We start from the raw sequence: 17391 nt of genomic DNA, 5'->3' as shown, positions 1-17391 counted from the left end.
GATCATACGTAGTCAAACAAACATCATAATCGGTTAATCCCGAGTCAACGAAAGTGTTGTCTAGTCGCCTAACTATGTGAAGTGCATGACAAGACACATGAAATTATGACCTAGACTACGATCGATATCGAATACTTCGTTTCGTCTATTAACTATGCGAAGTGCTTGACAAGACACATGAAAATACGATCGAAACGATAATCGAGATAAATGAAAATCAATTTATAATCAAAACATCAAATCATATTAAACATAATCACGAATTCATCACATTTCATCTCATATAATCGACACACTAAGATTAGCTAAACATGGTGATTGAATAAGAAATGGAAAGAAAATGATGAAAGAATCTCCCTTTTTCAATGTGGTTCGAGGCTAGGATCGTCGGAAAATATAAGTTTTTAGTTGCAGCCGATCTCCCCTTAGCAATTTTCTAGGTTCCCCATAGCGACCACCATCATCTTCTCCATTTAGAACACAACCTCCATTAAAGCTAAACCCTAGCTTTCTCTCTCTACAATTTCTAGTCCAAAACCAAATCAAACCACATGGGTAGCTAGCCAACAACATGGGGAGTAAAAGCCCTAAGGTTTCCGGCCGAGAAAGTTGCCGGAAACCCTAGAAAAGTCCGGCCAAAGCACTAACACAAATCCGGCCAAATCATCAAAATCCGGCCAAAAGGTGCTGTGCCGTGCTAGATCCGGCAGTCCCGAGCATGAAGATGCGTCCCGTGCCTTCGTATGAGGTTTACCGAGCATGTCCCGTGAAGTTCGAGCAGGTCCCGTGAAGTCCGAGCAGGAGGCCGTCCGAGCTGCTGCTGGATGCGTCTGCAGCAGTTCCCGTGAAGGACAGCAGCTCCTGTGGAACGTGCTGCTGTTCCCGTGGAACGTGCTACTGCTCCTTCCCGACCGTGCAGCTGTTGTGCTTCCCGTGCCGGCGCGACTTGGCTGCTGCTGTTCCCGTGACTTGTCCGGCCAAGCTTTAGCCGGCCTTGATGATGGCCGGCTTAGCTTGGCCGGCTCCTTCTCTCTTTCCCTCTTGCTCTTTCAAAACCCTCTCTTTCAAGCTCTCTCTCTAGCAACCAAGAACACCAACCCTAAAAGCCTTCCTCTTTTTCTCTCTCTTACTTGGTGAAGAAGATGATGAATAGTGTCCCCCTTGTGTTTACACAACCCTAGACTTAGTCAAACTTGACTAAGTCTTAGGCCATTTTGACTTGGACCAAAAAGGTGCCCATAGAATCTCTATTATTCTCTTCCTTTTTGGGCTCTTGGGGTTGGGCTTCTTTCTAAAGCAAGGGAGTGCCTTCATCTTGTCTCTACATTTAGAAGCAAGGAGGGTGCCTTCATAGAATCCTTGTTTCAAGACCGAACCTCGGCTTCTTTCATTCACAACTTCTCCGTCCGAACTCCGAATCGACTTCCGTTTTCACCGTCGGACTCGTCATTGACTTCACTTGTTGTTTGACTTCTGATTTTGACCAAAATGACCAAAATACCCCTGGTGCTCTTTTCTTCCCTTTTGCCGCATAAGATGAAAATGTGATAATTCGCTCTCTTTATTCCGAATTACACGCCAAACCCCAAGTAAACTACCTAGCAATGAAAACACATAAATAATTAGAAATAAAACTCGAAAAGAACTAACTCATCAAAGTTAAGTGACCTAAATGTGGCATTTTCACGCCACATCAACATGACATCAAGGTGTTTAGTTATCTCGTGATACATTTTATTTTTGGTCAAATGAATCTACTCCGGTTATCGCAGTAGACCTCTGTCACCTCCTACTTCAGGCACAAATCACCAACTAAACCACTCAGCCGTATTGCCTACTTCACCACCTCTGTTTAGCCATGTACTCAGCTTCCGTTGTAAACAGGGCTACAACCGACTGTAGTAATGCTCTCTTACTTATGGCACTCTCCCAGACTGTGAACGTATAGTCCGCCAGCAATTTCTTCCTATCAAGATCCCTTGAAAAATTTGAATCCACAAATCCAACTACCGAACCAGAAGTGTCAGCTCTTCTGTCGTAAACCTGATCAGCGTTTGCAGTTCCTCCCACATACCACAATATCCATTTTACTGCCTGCCAATGATCTCTCCTAGGTCTTCCCATGTATCTGTTTACTACACTAACAACATGTGAAATATCAGGCCTTGTGCACACCATAACGTATATAATGCTACCTATGGCACTTGCATAAGGCACCCGAGACATATACTCTATCTCTTCAGCAGTTGTCGGTCACAGTTCTGTCGAAAGTTTGAAGTGTGCTGCCAATGGAGTACTGACAGGTTTTGCCCCAGTCATACCAAAACGTTCCAACACCTTCTCGATGTACGTTTTCAGACACAAGGAAAGTTTCCTAGCAGATCCGTCTCTTCGTATCTCCATACCCAATATCTCCCTTGAGGCACACAAGTCTTTCATCTCAAATTCACCCTTTAACTGATCCTTTAACATGTGGATTTACGATATATCCTTGCAAGCTATCAGCCTGTCATCCACATATAGCAGTAGATACACATAAGAATCATCTGATGTTTTCCTGTAATACACACAACTATCGTATTAGCTTCTATCATAACCGTTTTCAACCATAAACGTATCAAAATGCTTATACCACTACTGCCTAGGAGACTATTTCGATCGATACAAGGATTTTTTCAGCAAACACATTTGATCTTCTTTCTCGAGAATCACAAACCCCTCTGGTTCACTCATATAGATTTATTCCTCCAACTCCCTGTGTAAAAATGCAGTTTTATTATTTTGTTTGTTTTTCTTTCTCGAATTTATTGTGAACAAAAAAACGTTTCTGAATTTATTATTAAAAAGGAATACCAAATATTTATTAAAAAATAATGGGTAAGCATTTTTATGATTATTTGATTAGAGAAATAATATTTAATTAATATATTAATAATATATTTTCATTAATTTATTATTATTAGCAAGGAAGACCAAATATTTCAATTAATATATCAATATACATTGTGATGCAGGCGCATACGGGTCGGGCCCGCAAACCCACTCGCCCATGCCCTAGTCGGCCGAGTTATTAGTCCTAATTAGTCTAGGTTTAGGAAATTAGCTTATATTAGTATGGGTCCGTGGGTATAAGGTCCAAAATAATCTTCTAAAAAGATTTATGATCCAATCTTCTCAAAACATGGATATTTAGTCCTTTTGCTTAATGGACGAAATTATGTATACTTTACAAAATACATACCGTCCATGTCCCTCGTTCAAAACACGCGGGTGTTAATGAAGTCGGGGGTTAAAGCGTATTTTCCATCTTTTTCCAGCGTGATTTATGGGATTTAAAACAAGCAACGAATCAATCCTTTCTCTCTCTTCTCAACCGTTTCGGAATCAAAATCCAGATTCAAATCTTTTCAAAACCGAAACCCTAAATAATCGTACGCACATCGAATTTGAATCAAAACGATGAAATACTATCCTTTGTCTCCATCTTTTATTGAATCTGTGTATATGAATCAATCCTTTCTCTCTTTTCTCAACCGTTTCGGAATCAAAATCCAGATTCAAATCTTTTCAAAACCTAAACCCTAAACAATCGAATTTGAACAGATCAGAAAATAATGTATTTCATCGTTTTGGTAATGATTTCTCACAAAAAATATTAGGGTTTGATTCGAAAATCTTGATTTTGGTAATGGTTTGTAATCGGTAAAAACCTAATTTTTATTTGAAAATCTTACTTTTGTTTGAGATTTAGACAAATTTCAGTAACAAAGTACGCATACTTTATTAAACATGTAATGTAATTTTTGGGGTTTAGGGTTTTATTTGAAAATCTTACTTTTTGTAATTTATGATAAAGTATGCATAGTTTATGTATAATGTTATATATATTGTATCTAAGTGTTTATGCTTTATGCAACATTTATATTTATTACAGGTCGGAGCAAGCTCAACCACTAAGAAAGGGAAAACAAAAGAAAACACTTGTCTAATAAATTATGCAAACTTTACGAAACATAATGATACATTTATCAAAAATAATAAAATTTTATTCATTAGATTGTCAAAAATAGAACCGGAAGTACATAGTAGATATGGTAACCGAAGAAATAAAATCAGTAGTGAACATAGATTCGCATTTCAATGGTGCCCACATGCACGCTTCATTTGCTATCTTCAACAGGACACACATCAGTAACACGGTTCGAATCATTTTTTAAGAATTTGAAATCATGCCCTGTGTTGATACTATATTGCCTGAAACTCCATTTGTAAATATCTTATCCCAACCCTCTGATTTCAGTTTGATTTGCTTATTTTGATTTGATGATTCTACCTGAAACTCCATCTGTGATAACAAATGGAGAGAGATTAATACATATAAATTTTATAGAAAAGCATATTTTTTACAATAAATCACATGAACATTTATGTAAATTATATATAATTTATTTCAAAGTACAATAGATTTGCATATATAAAGCGAAGTTGTTGTAATAATGAAACGAGTACTGTTTTGAGATTAAAGCATACGTAATGTTCTATAAATTACGCATAATTTATGGACAATAATATAATTTTCATGATATTCCTGATAAAGTATATATAATTTGTTAGAAAATACATATATCATGTTCTCATTTTGGAAAACCTCGTACGGGAGATGTTTGCATAATTTACTGTAAATTATGATAATTTATTGTAAAGTACATGTAATGTTAATACTGTTATGAGGAACCGTACGAAAAACGCACGTTTCATAAATCCGTACAGATTGAAAACCAGATCTGAAGAAAAAGTGTGAATATCATTAGGCTTAAATTGCAAATCTAAAGTTATCTGATATGATGATTGATTGCAACAATAAGTATACTCGATTTGTAGGAATCAGTAATGAAGGATTATCTCATCAATATCAAAAACATTAAGGAAACTTTAAGAGAGAAAGAAAGACAATAATAACATACTCGATTTGAAACAGAATCAGTAAAGAAGAATTTTGTTTACCTGATTAACAATTAAGAAGATGATTTTCAGAAGCTCCAATGAATATGAAACAAGTTTTCTGTTTTAATGGAAGATTTTCAGTCGATTAAGATGCAGAGAGAGAGAGAGAATCAACTATAAAAAACTGAAACAGAATCAGAAAACTTTTAAATTGATTTGTGTTTTACCTGATTAACAATGATGAAGATGATTTCAGCAATTCAAATGAATATGAAACAAGGTTTCTGATTTAATGGAGGATTCTCATTCGATTAAGTTGTAGAGAAAGAGAGAGAAAAACCAGAAGGTTTCAGTTAAGATGTAGAGAGAGAGACAAAACCAGAAGCTTTCGGTTACAGAAATCTAATGAAGATCACGGTTTCTTTGTTTAGAAACCGTGATTGGAGAGAGAAAAAAGGTGATAAGAATGGAAAAGATATTTGGTGAATTTGAGCTTAAATGTGTTAATATATTTAAGGAAGGTTAGTTTAGGTATTAATATTTTATAGTTATTCTAGGGATTTGTGTTTTCTCTCTAGATGGACCCAAATGGACTAGATATCCATTTAGGATATTATTTTGGTTTTCAAAACCTTTATTGGATTAGAGAGGACTAAAAGTCCTATTAGGGTCCGTTTTTTGGATTATAAGCCCAAAAATTCTATTAGTATTTCTATTATTTAGAAGTTTCTATGGTTAAATATCTTTATTATTTAGGAATCCTAGTTTGAGTCTATCTGGGAAAGTCTAATATCCTATAAAAGGAGGTCTAGTCTATTTTTATTTTCATATTGAAGAAAAAAACCCCTTGAAGTTTAATAAAGTTTAGTTTATTTACAGTTATTTACCGTTCTTCGTTTACTTACATCGTTCTTCTTTTAATTCCGCTGCGTCTACATCACATTGTATTCATACAGAACATAACATTGAATTACTTTTAGTAATAAATTAATGAATATGACATACATTTAATATGATCTAGTATAAGATCATAATTATTAAGTTAAATAAAAATAGAAAATCTTTGGTACTATGTTAAAACTATTTTAATCAACGGTGGCCATTTAGCCCGAGAGCCGGAAATTCGATCTAGAAAGCCCAAGTCCGAAAGAAAAACAGACTGCTCGAAGCCCAAGTCGGGTACTACTCGCCCAACGTGCAAGATATTAATGGGCGGGCTTGGGCTCTCCTAAAAAAACATTACCCGGACAAAAAGCCTACTTCTTATAACTTGGCATGTATGCGACGTTGGATCACAATGTAAGGTTCCAACCGTTAAATTGGGAGCTACTTTTAGGGTTTTCTATAAGTCCTACTTTTCTGCATTTCCTAATTATTGACAAAGAGATAAGTTAGAGAGAGAGAGAGAGAGAGAGAGAGAGAGAGCGAGAGAGAGAGAGATATACCCAAGAGAGAGAGGGACATATGCCCAACCATGAAATTCAAAAGTTGATGGAGGATTAGTACCTATGGTGAAGGTCCAAAAGAGTTTAGAGCTTCGAAGTTAGAGAGAAAAAAGAAGATGGGATAATGGAAATAGTTTAGAAGTTATATAAAGTTCAGTATTCATTGTGTAATAAATTTTTTTCTCTTTTCTATAAATAGTCTTTGTTCTCATCCTCATTTGCAGACTTCTTGTAAATATTTTAATTTCAAGTAGATCTGTTTATTTTTATTCACGTGGAACTATAATAGAAACAAAGTGTGTCTCTCTACTTCTGATGTGGATCTATAAAAATAAAAGTTGTGTCTCTTGCTTGTATATATTGATATGTATATAGATTCTTCTGAGGCCATTCTCTCTTAATTGAGAGTGCACCATGTGTGGGCACCTAACCACTGCTATTGATTGCAAGACGTAAGAAAAAAGTTTTAAATATTAAATACAGGTTTGATAAATTATATTGTCATGATGTTTATGATGAGACATGAAAATGTCCCATCTGAATCTCTTAACTCGGACTAGATAGTCCAATTCGAGCAGTTACTCTGATGAATTGTGTGTTTCTTTTGTCCAGGTGTCTTTTACAGAGTTGAATGAGGAAAACGGATAAAATCGGGAGAAAGACACACTTGAGGGCATTTTGGTCATTTGTGTATTCTGGTAATTTTGGCTAGATGCTAAATATAGCCCAAGTGAAAATTCGAGGGAAAACCAAGTCAACTTTGATCTTTTGTGACACGTGGCGCATATCGAGGTCAAAGATGGGCCAAAGTCAGCGGACTAAAATAAAGCGAAACCCTCCGGAGACACGTGGCGGAAATCGGATGGGAAGCCGGAGCAATCTGGATGGTACAGGGATTGTATCGGGACCAAATTCCGGCGCACAAGGGATACCGCGTCTACTGATCCAGTGTGCCTCTTCCATTTTTTTACGGTAGTCCCGCGCAATCTGACGGTGACTGTTGTCCCGAGGTACGTGGCCTCATCCCTTATGCTTGTGTCGTCATCTTCCGCTAGTCCGTGCAACACTGGATCATTGCGTCTTGATGCCATTAAATTTCACGTGATTTCTTACCATCCGTCTTCTCTCTCTCGTTTCTTTTCTTTTAGAAACAACTCTAAATAGAGAGAGGCAGAGATTTTCTTTCCCCCTTAAAAACAGAGAAAATAAGAGGGATTATTGAAGAAAGGAAAGTAAGAGTTGTAAAGAGAGAAATGGAGGGCTCGGTTTTAGAAATTATTCACGGATAAAATAGAGACTAATGAACGAATTCAGATCATCTTCCCACGGCTAGAGAGATAGGAAGAAAAAGGTTTAGAGAAAGAGAGAAGGAGCCTCCATTAACGATCAAACCCGAGAGCTAGAGAGAGGGAGAGTTTGAATTTTTTTTTTTGTCTTTGTTTCTTTTTCATATTTTAATTCTTCTCTTTCTGAGAGAGAGAAGATTAGATAGAAAGAGTTAAGAGAGAGAGAGAGCGAGAGAGATACTGTAGAGAGAGAGAGTGAATCAATTTTATCAAACTCAAAGAAAATTTCATTATCTTTTTTTTTCTTCTTTCTTTACTGTTCGGTTAGAGAGAGAAAGAGAGAGTATATTTCTGGTTTATAGAGAGAGAAAGAGAAAGTTTAGAAGAAGAAAGAAGGAGAAAACAATAGAGAGAGAAAAAAACCAATCGAGGAAAATAATTTTCTCACCAGGAAATCGTTTCCGGGAAGACAAAGAAATTATTTTCCCTAAGGGTCTGTTTGGCTGCACAGAGGGAAATTTGCGAGAAAAAAGGTGTTTTCTTCTCCGATTCTTTTTCTTTCTTTAATGTTATTATTTCTCATTTATCCCACCATGATTATGATCTCTTTAGTGATGAGTAGCTAATTTTCCTATAGTCTAGGGTTTTGATGAACTTCTAATTATGCATATTAGACAATTATTTTTGATAAATTAAATGCTTCATGTATCGATTTCTTTCAAACTTTGTTCAGGATTTATTCATCGATTAATATTCTTGAGTTGATTTATCATATTTAGAGTGACACCTTTAATGATTTATACTTCTTAGTTGTTAGTCGATCATTGAATCGTGACTTGTCTTTCATTACCTATGCTTCTTGAAGCTTGATCCACCATGTTTAGGTTAGGTTCTTTAATGGTGGATACTTGCTAGTTGATAGATAATAGTTAGAGTTGATAAGAACTTAGTATTTTGATTCATAAAAGATATAAAATTTAATTCGAGGTCTATGCATGATTAGAATGGATTCTGAACCTTAGGCTACTTCTCCCATAAAATCATTTACCATTATTATTTGTCTTTGTTAGTATTATCGTTTAAATTGCAAGAAAATCAAAATCTGAAGAAAATCCAAATTAGTTATAGGAATCAGAATAGATTGACTTAGTCTCTGAGGAACGAACCGGTCTTACCGGAACTATTACTTGACGCCCGTATACTTGCGGGTGGTGATCTACTTAGGAAACTTTCTAGGCCCATCAGTTTGTAACTTAGTAAAGGAACTTTGAAAACGTGATGGATTGAGGATTGGTTTTTTACCTGTATAACTCGTGCCATTGACTTATCTGATCCCTACCAGTTGTTAGTGTGCAGATGCTTCGCGTAGCCTCGAGGCGGAGTGTGTTCCAGCCGGTGATTTTTTTTTAGCGAGACTTTAGGTGTTATGTCGCTTTTTTTTTTGTTATTTGCTTATTGGCTTTTCATTATTTCAAAGTTATGTAATTATTGAACAAACCAAACTCGTATAAGTACATACTTAACACTTAAACTTGAGTTCTTTGTAGTTTTCATGTGATCGGGCTTTAACCCAAAGTAATGTTGAGTTTGTTTAGCTTCTTCTTTGTAAGTTTATCTTGTTTATGCAAATCTATGGTTTGCATAACAGTTTATCTTATGTACAAGTGGGAGACTGAAGGATATAATCCCCCGGTCTGAAGGAATGGTATCCTTCCGAAGGAATGTCCTTCGACCAAGATGTCAATGCGTACAATTTGGCGAATAGGATCTCGATGACCTTACTCGGAAGATCATCTAGTCCGGTCGAATTAGGGATCGTAATGCTTAGCTAGAAGCCGCTTACGAACGTCGGATAACTTCGATAATCCGCGACTAACATAGACCGGATCCTACAAGGGTTACACATAAGAGTGATGGTTTGAACGGACATAATTGACTAGTGGGAGATTGGAAAATAGGTGGATTGGATCAATTATTAGTAAGTCCAATTAGTTCGGAGAAGTCCGAACACATGCACATACATTCGGACCCGAGAGGGAGGCCCGTGAAGGCTTTAAGGGGGCCGGCCATGTGATGGCCGACCTAAGCAAAGGGTTGCCCATCTCATGGCCGGTCATAGCTTAAGTGGGCCGGCCAAGGAAGCCCATAAAGGGCTCTGTTGGCCGACCACACTAAAGGAACCCTAAAAGGGTATTTTGGGAAAATACCTTCTAATTAGGTCTTTATGAATCCTAGTATGGGTCAAACACCTATTCTAGGGATATCTATATAAGGACTAAATTAGACAACCTCAAAGCTAACCAAAAACCAAGGACAAGCAAACTGAAAAGCAATTCAGTGTGTATTTTCTCAAAGAGAGAGAGAGAGAGAGAGAGAGAGAGAGAGAGAGCTGTCTGAGAAAGAGAAATAGAGTTTCTCTTAATTATCTAGTCAAGAAGAAGAAGTTCTTCATATCAACTTTCAAGAAGGTCCTAGCTGACTCAAAGGAGGGAGTTCAAGTCATACACTCGGCGTCTCAAGTAGAGGAACTACAATTGGAGCTCTTATCTTCCGAATACTGGTCGGGATTTAGTTCGTGGGAAAGCGATTAAGGTAATCATCTTTCCGAATCTAGTTCATTGATATGTTCATGTATAGATCCTGGAAACCTAGTGTTAATCATATGATAATTGAGATTTCGCTAATAACATTAGGTAGTATCATAAGCATGATAGTAGTCCGAGAGACGTACATAACCCAACACCCCGAACGACTCGGTCCAAATCACCTCGGGAATGTGTAGCTTCGAAAAACCAAAAGGAAAGACCAAGCTTCTCGAAACAGCTCTTGTCCAGGTAAACCCTCTGTCTTTAAGGTCTTCAATGTTTAAAACACAGGCTACTTATACTCCTCAGTCTCATTACTTTCGACTAAGGAGTGGCGGGACTCATGATTATGCATAAAATATCCAGACGTTGACTACCGTCTGAAGAGTCAAAATTAGACCTGAAGTCCATCGGGTCAACCCACTTAAGGTAACAGGTCGGTGATGAGACATGAAACTGTCTCATTTGAATATCTTAACTCTGGTTAGTTAGTCCAGTTCGAGCTGTTACTCTGATGATTTGCTTGATTTTCTTTCTCAGGTGTCTTTTACGGAGTTCAGGGTGAAAAAACTGATGAAATCGGGAGAAATTGATGTCAGGGGTATTTTGGTCATTTTGTGATTCTGATTTCATGATCAGTATTAGTGCTCGGATGGAAAGTAGAGTCCAAGATGAACCCGTCGGCGAAAACGGAAGTCAAATCGGAGTCCGGATGAATAAATTAGAGCAAGTCAAAGTTCGGGTCAAATTTGGTATACTAAAAGTCAAGAGGGACACGTGGCATACATCCGGCAAGAAATCGAATGAACCAGGGAATACGCGGGCTACTTTCTGTCACGTCCAGAGGTACACCAAGCTATGCGCGTGATCTGGACAACCCAACCCGACTCGATGACGTCAGCTGACGTTATCATCTTCTTCTTCCTTTCATTATGACCGAGAGCTGTTCAATTTCTTGAAAAGGAGATTTTTTTCAAAATTAAAACAGAAATGGAAAGAGGAATATATCTTGCCATGAATAGAAAAGATATGGGAAAGGAAAGAAGGAGAGGAGATGGAAAGATTTAGCTGAAACAGAGAGGAGGGTCACGACTATAACAGGAAGAGAGGAGAACCATTTTTGATTATCTCTTGGCTGGGACTAAAATCATCTCGGTTTGGGGGGTCAAAGAGGACCATCTCTAAGCTCAACCAAATAGAAAGATTAGAGAGTACAGAGAGAGATAGAAACAGGGAGCTCAACTTCTCCATCACTTTTTTATCATCTCTCCACCATTAAAAGTTATAACCGGGGCTAGAGAGAGAGAGAGAGAGAGAGAAATTTGCAGTTTTCTGATTCTTTTCTTTTCTTCTTCTTCTTCTTGTTCTTCTCTTAGTGATAAAGAGAGAGTTAGATTAAGAGAGTTGAGAGAGAGAGAGAGATATTGTAGAGAGAGAAAGATTGAATCAAAGTTTATAAAATCCATTATCATCTTCTTCTTCTTCTTTCTTTATCCTTAATCGGTTATAACTATTAGAGAGAGTTTCTGTATTCATGAGAGAGAGAAAGAGAGAAGTTTGGAAAGAGAAATAAGAGAAAACAGAGAAGGAGAAGAAAAGCCAGGGAAGGAAAATTATTTTCTCACCTGGAAATCGTTTCCGGGAAGATGAGAAAATAATTTTCCCTAAAGCTCTATTTGGCTGAAATCAGGGAAAATAGAAGGAATTCCTTTCCATAAGGTCCTGTTTGGTTTTGAAAGAGCGAAAAAGTTAAGTTTTCTTCTTCCTCTCTTTATTTTATTTTCCAATTTATTTTATATAATGTCCATGAGTAACTAACCTTTTATCTAGGGTCTTAGATGAAGTTCTTCATAAATAATTTTATCGATACCATTTATTAATAATTTTTATTGTTTTTTCACGATAAAATCTTCCGGATTTTTGGACCATTCATGGACCAGAAGTCTAAGTTATATAAAGAATTTGTTAATTAATTAAATCATAATGAATCATTGTTAGAATTATTATAAGGACGGATTCGACAACCTTAGGTTTCTCCCCCATTCCTTGTATCATTTGTAATTATTTTCTTTTCGTAAATTTATTCATTTCAAAACCAAAACTAAATCATTTTAAAATCCTATTCCTTCCTAGTTTTAGAATAGATTCAACTAGTCTCTGAGGAACGAACCGGTCTTACCGGAATTTATTACAACTTGACACCCGTGCACTTGCGGGTGTAGACCTATTTAGGAAACTTTCTAGGCCCATCAGTCGGCTGAACCCTTGACGATCCATCACGTACTCCCCAAACTAGGAGGTCATCCAGAGGAAACCAACCCTGTAACGACCTTGGTACGAACAGATCAGCCTCTGGGGTTTCTAAAGGAATGAGGGGAGGGGGGGGGGGGTCCATGTAGGTTCGGTCGATGCCTTACGCTCAAAACTGGGAAGGGAAAGTGGTGGGCCTAGAAGGTTACCCTAAAAGGTCTCCACCCGCAAGTATACGGGCGTCAAGTAATAACCCGGTAAGACCGGGATCGATCCTCAAGGATAGAGAGGTAATTCGGATATCGAGAGAGTCTCGCCACCGGTCTAGGTGTCACTCACTATCTCAGACTAAAATAAAAGGTGATAATTTGGTTTTTGGGTTGATTTATAAGAAACAACGAAAAGTAAACTAAACTATATAAGGAGAGACGAGAAAGATTCGGGAAAAAGGGTCGAACAAGAATGGAATGAGAGGGATACTTCGATCCACAAAATCGATAGTGACTAGTACTAATGATCTATAAGCATAAAAAGTTAGTTAACTTCACCCATTTACTTGGATGGGTCAACGAACTCTTGGTTTAACTCAGATTCTAGTCCATGAACGGTCTAAAAACCCGGAAGATTTTATCATTAAAAGCAATAAAACTCTATTGTCACATCAAAACATGTTTCACGAGTATCCGACTACAAAAGTAAGCTAGACATGGCAATACAAATAATAAACGGGAAGAAAACAAAGAAAGACACGAGTTAAGGTGAGAATCTCCCTATTCCGATGAGGCGCGAGACTAAGATCGACGGGAAATATATGTGTTAAAGTGCTGTCGATCTCCCTGTAACAGAATGCAGGGGTCCTCTTAATAGTATACAATGGGTGTCCTCTCAGTAGAACTTGACCTCCCCTTATCAGCCAGTATCATCTTCTTCCTTAAACAAAATCCACCATTAAATCTAACTTCAAGCTTTCTCTCACTAGAAATTGGCAACCAAATCACAATCAAACACTAAGAAAATCAAGGCAATAATATGTCAATGAAAAGCCCTAAGGTTTCCAACCCAATTATTGGTCGGAAAACCTATAAAATCCGGCTAAATGGAAGTGAGATTCCGGCCAGGAACAGCTCCTTCCCGAGCTGCAACTCTGTCCCGTGCCGATGATGTCCCGAGTTGTCCTTCAAGTAACCGAGCTATGAAAGCTCTGTTCCCTCTCGGTTGCTGCCGTCCTCAATGAAACCCGAGCTGGTCTTCAAAATCCCGAGCTGCTTCAATGGAGGTCTTCAAGCTGTCCCGAACCCTAGCTATAGATCCCGAGTTGTTCTTCCAATACCGAGCTATGAAAGCTCTGTCCCGAACCCTAGCTATAGAGGAGTTACACTTGGAACTCTTATCTTCTGAATATTGGTCGCAATTTAGTTCGAGAGAAAGCGAATAAGGTAATCTTCTTTCCGTTGTTGATCATCTTTAGTTCTTGCATATGATTATGGAAACCTAGTGTTAAACATATAGATGTTTGTGTAGCGCCCCAAATCCCAAATCTCAAGCTAAGCCCCTTGAAATCGAAGATTTGAGACCTTCAAATTGGATCCACGAGCAACGCCTACCATGAGTGCACAATCAATACCTGAAAAACAAAATAGCTGGGTTAAAACCCAACTGCAGTAGATTTCCTCAAACCTAAGTCTCGGGTAGGCAAGCTCAATCCCCAATCAAGGAAGTATTTCATTCGTATTCATTATTGGCGTTATCTGAAATTTAACGTTACAACTAACATAATACAACGAGATTTACCACACGCATGTAGAAATTAGTAATTTATGTTCTTGGTTATAAGGCTTTCAACGTCCTCGTATTCTAATCCGATATTAACTCTCGTGATAATAATCCTTCTCTTTTTCAATAGATATACAAAGATCACACTATTCACCAAGATAGACCTTTATAGAACCCTTACTTGACAATTAAGTCGACAAAACTTTATGCCAAAAGACACAATCATCCAACTCTCGTCGAATGATATGACAAGTTGATGTCCACGTTGTATGAGAGTGTGGTCCACAAGGTCATCCATTGTGTTAGCGCCGACCCCATACGCTCCATACCTCGATCACATCCGGTAGAGAGGGCCGAACCAACCACATAAACTCATACAACCCTCCATCCACTCCATCATCACACACATAATAGCATCATACAACATACATAAGTTGAATGAGGGTGTGGTCCACAAGGTCATCCATTGTGTTAGCGCCGACCCCATACGCTCCATACCTACACCGCCTCCGGTAGAGAGGGTCGAACCAACCACATAAACTCATACAACCCTCCATCACATCACACACATAATAGCATCACACACTCCATTATCACACACATAATAGCATCATACAACATACATAAGTTGAATGAGGGTGTGGTCCACAAGGTCATCCATTGTGTTAGCGCCGACCCCATACGCTCCATACCTACACCGCCTCCAGTAGAGAGGGTCGAACCAACCACATAAACTCATACAACCCTCCATCACATCACACACATAATAGCATCACACAACAAACATAAGTCGAATGAGAGTGTGGTCCACAAGGTCATCCATTGTGTTAGCGCCGACCCCATACGCTCCATACCTACATCGCCTCCGGTAGAGAGGGTCGAACCAACCACATAAACTCATACAACAATCCATCACATAATAGCATCATACAACAAACACAAGTCGAATGAGATTGTGGTCCACAAGGTCATCCATTGTGTTAGCGTCGACCCCATACGCTCCATACCTACATCACCTTCGGTAGAGAGGGTCGAACCAACCACATAAACTCATTCAACCCTCCATCACATCCGTCGCATCACACACATAATAGCATCATACAATCATAATAGCATCACACCACAAACATTGACTTTAATGAAGAATTACCAACAAGTTCGCCAAACCATTCAAGTCAACAACACATGGTAAGTCAAAATGGATGATGCTCATAATAGATGCCCACGTGGATCACAACCTCAAACAAACAAATAACAATAATAGTTAACAAATATAGACTCACCAATATAAGGTATCATATACCTAGGAAATACATTGCTTAAAGAATAGAAACCATGTGAATTATCTCAATCAATTCGCTCATTGGAGATTGTATCGACACCTAGTACAAAAACTATTATAACTCCTCACTCGGAACTTCAATTAACTCAGCGTTTGAACCACTAGAAAGTAGACAAACAGACCTTTCCAACCATATAAGATAGACACCAAGATTCAGTACCAATCAATACCAGATCTAATTTTAATCTAGACCGAAATACAGTAGGGACTGCTGTAACACCTCGTACGAAAACTATTATAACTCATCGCTCGGAACTCCAATTAACTAACCGTTTGAACCAATAGAAAGTAGACAAACAGACCTTTCTAACCATATAAGATACACACTGATATTCATTATCAATCAATACCAGATTTACTTTTAATCTAGACATAAATACAGTAGGGACTGCTCTGACACCTTGTACGAAAACTATTGTAACTCCTTGCTCGGAACTGCAATTGACTCACCGTTTGAACCACTAGAAAGTAGACAAACAGGCCTTTCCAACCATATAAGATGGACACCTATATTCTTTACCAATCAATCCAGATATAATTTTGAAGTTAGATCAAAACATTGTCCTATATAGATATTTTTTTGGAATTCAAGATAGAACTAATAGCTAAATCATTCAATCATTCTTTATAGGACTTATGTGATTAACAATACTAAACCCATCATTAAATAAATTGAAAAAACCTACAAAAGAATTAGGAGATAAGAAATCTACCTCTTTTGCCTTAGATGACATCAAGAACACAATCATGCCTCATTCTCTCTCTAGAGAACTCCATCTCTACCTCTTTTATTCTTTATCCATTCTTCATTCACTAAGAGTGGCTTGTTGAAGATTAAGAAGATATACTAACCATAACATAAACAATACATAGATTTCTTCAACTTATCCATCAAAATCTTATCCAAAGAATACCATTTCTCTTTCTCTCTCTAAGTTTTGTTCTAGATCTACAAAAAGAGCTCTAGACCCCTTTTTATATAATTAACTCAAGCAGCCCTAGTTTTCCTTCTAACCCATTTCTATTTCATGATGCTCAAGCCCACACTAACTTACTCTTCATATTAGGCCCAACCCAAAATTGACATAGAGTTTTGTTATTTCCACCTATTTCGCTATATATAGAAAATAGGGGTGTTACAGTTTGAGATTTCGCTTGCAACACTAGGAGATACTATAACCCAACAGTGGCATCACAAGCCGTTTGCATGAACTATCTTTGGCTAGACGAATTAGATTCGAACTTGAACTATTAGATAGATTAATTTGAATAAAGATTTTAACATGTATCTGATTAGTTTGAATGTGATTTAGACGCAATCAAATAGTTTTTTGGGATTTCAATAGCATAACACCTTAGAACTTTAGTTTTTTGAAAAGAGTTTTCGAAAACAAGTTCGAAGGGTTAAAATATTTTGAAAAGAGCTTCATTTCTGAGTTTTGTTGATGAATTTCATCAAAAACAACTGTAGGAATGAACCAAAAAGAAAGAGGGAAGGAGGTGGGACCGAGACACTAGACACTGGTCCAGATGCATCGAGGATGCACCTAGAGCAACCAGATGCGTCTAGGACGCATCTGGAGTGTCCAGAGGCATCTCGCACTAAGAGTCCGAGATGGCCTATGCCATCCGATGGTTCAGACGCGTCTGAAACACACTTAGGCATCTTGGACGTAGAGTCCGAGATGGCCTATGTGCTGGTCCCGATCCCAGACGAGTCTAGGACGCGTCTGGCACGTCCCAATGCATCTCAGACTTAGAGTCCA

General features: G+C 37.9%; 1 long non-coding RNA gene across 1 annotated transcript; it reads right to left on the bottom strand.

The window, feature by feature from the left end:
• Positions 1 to 13104: 13104 nt before the first annotated feature.
• LOC147566970 (uncharacterized) lies at positions 13105 to 16627 on the bottom strand. Its single transcript, XR_015230627.1, has 2 exons — positions 16339 to 16627; positions 13105 to 14134 (listed from the first exon to the last, which is right to left on the bottom strand). It is a non-coding gene; the product is annotated as an uncharacterized LOC147566970 (long non-coding RNA).
• Between the last annotated feature and the right edge of the window lie 764 nt (positions 16628 to 17391).

This window comes from Eschscholzia californica, unplaced genomic scaffold, assembly GCF_041429995.1.
Source record: "Eschscholzia californica isolate CP2 unplaced genomic scaffold, dmEscCali1.0.p SCAF_1, whole genome shotgun sequence".
Classification (NCBI taxonomy): Eukaryota; Viridiplantae; Streptophyta; class Magnoliopsida; order Ranunculales; family Papaveraceae; genus Eschscholzia; species Eschscholzia californica.
This window is presented reverse-complemented; position numbering and strand designations above follow the sequence as displayed.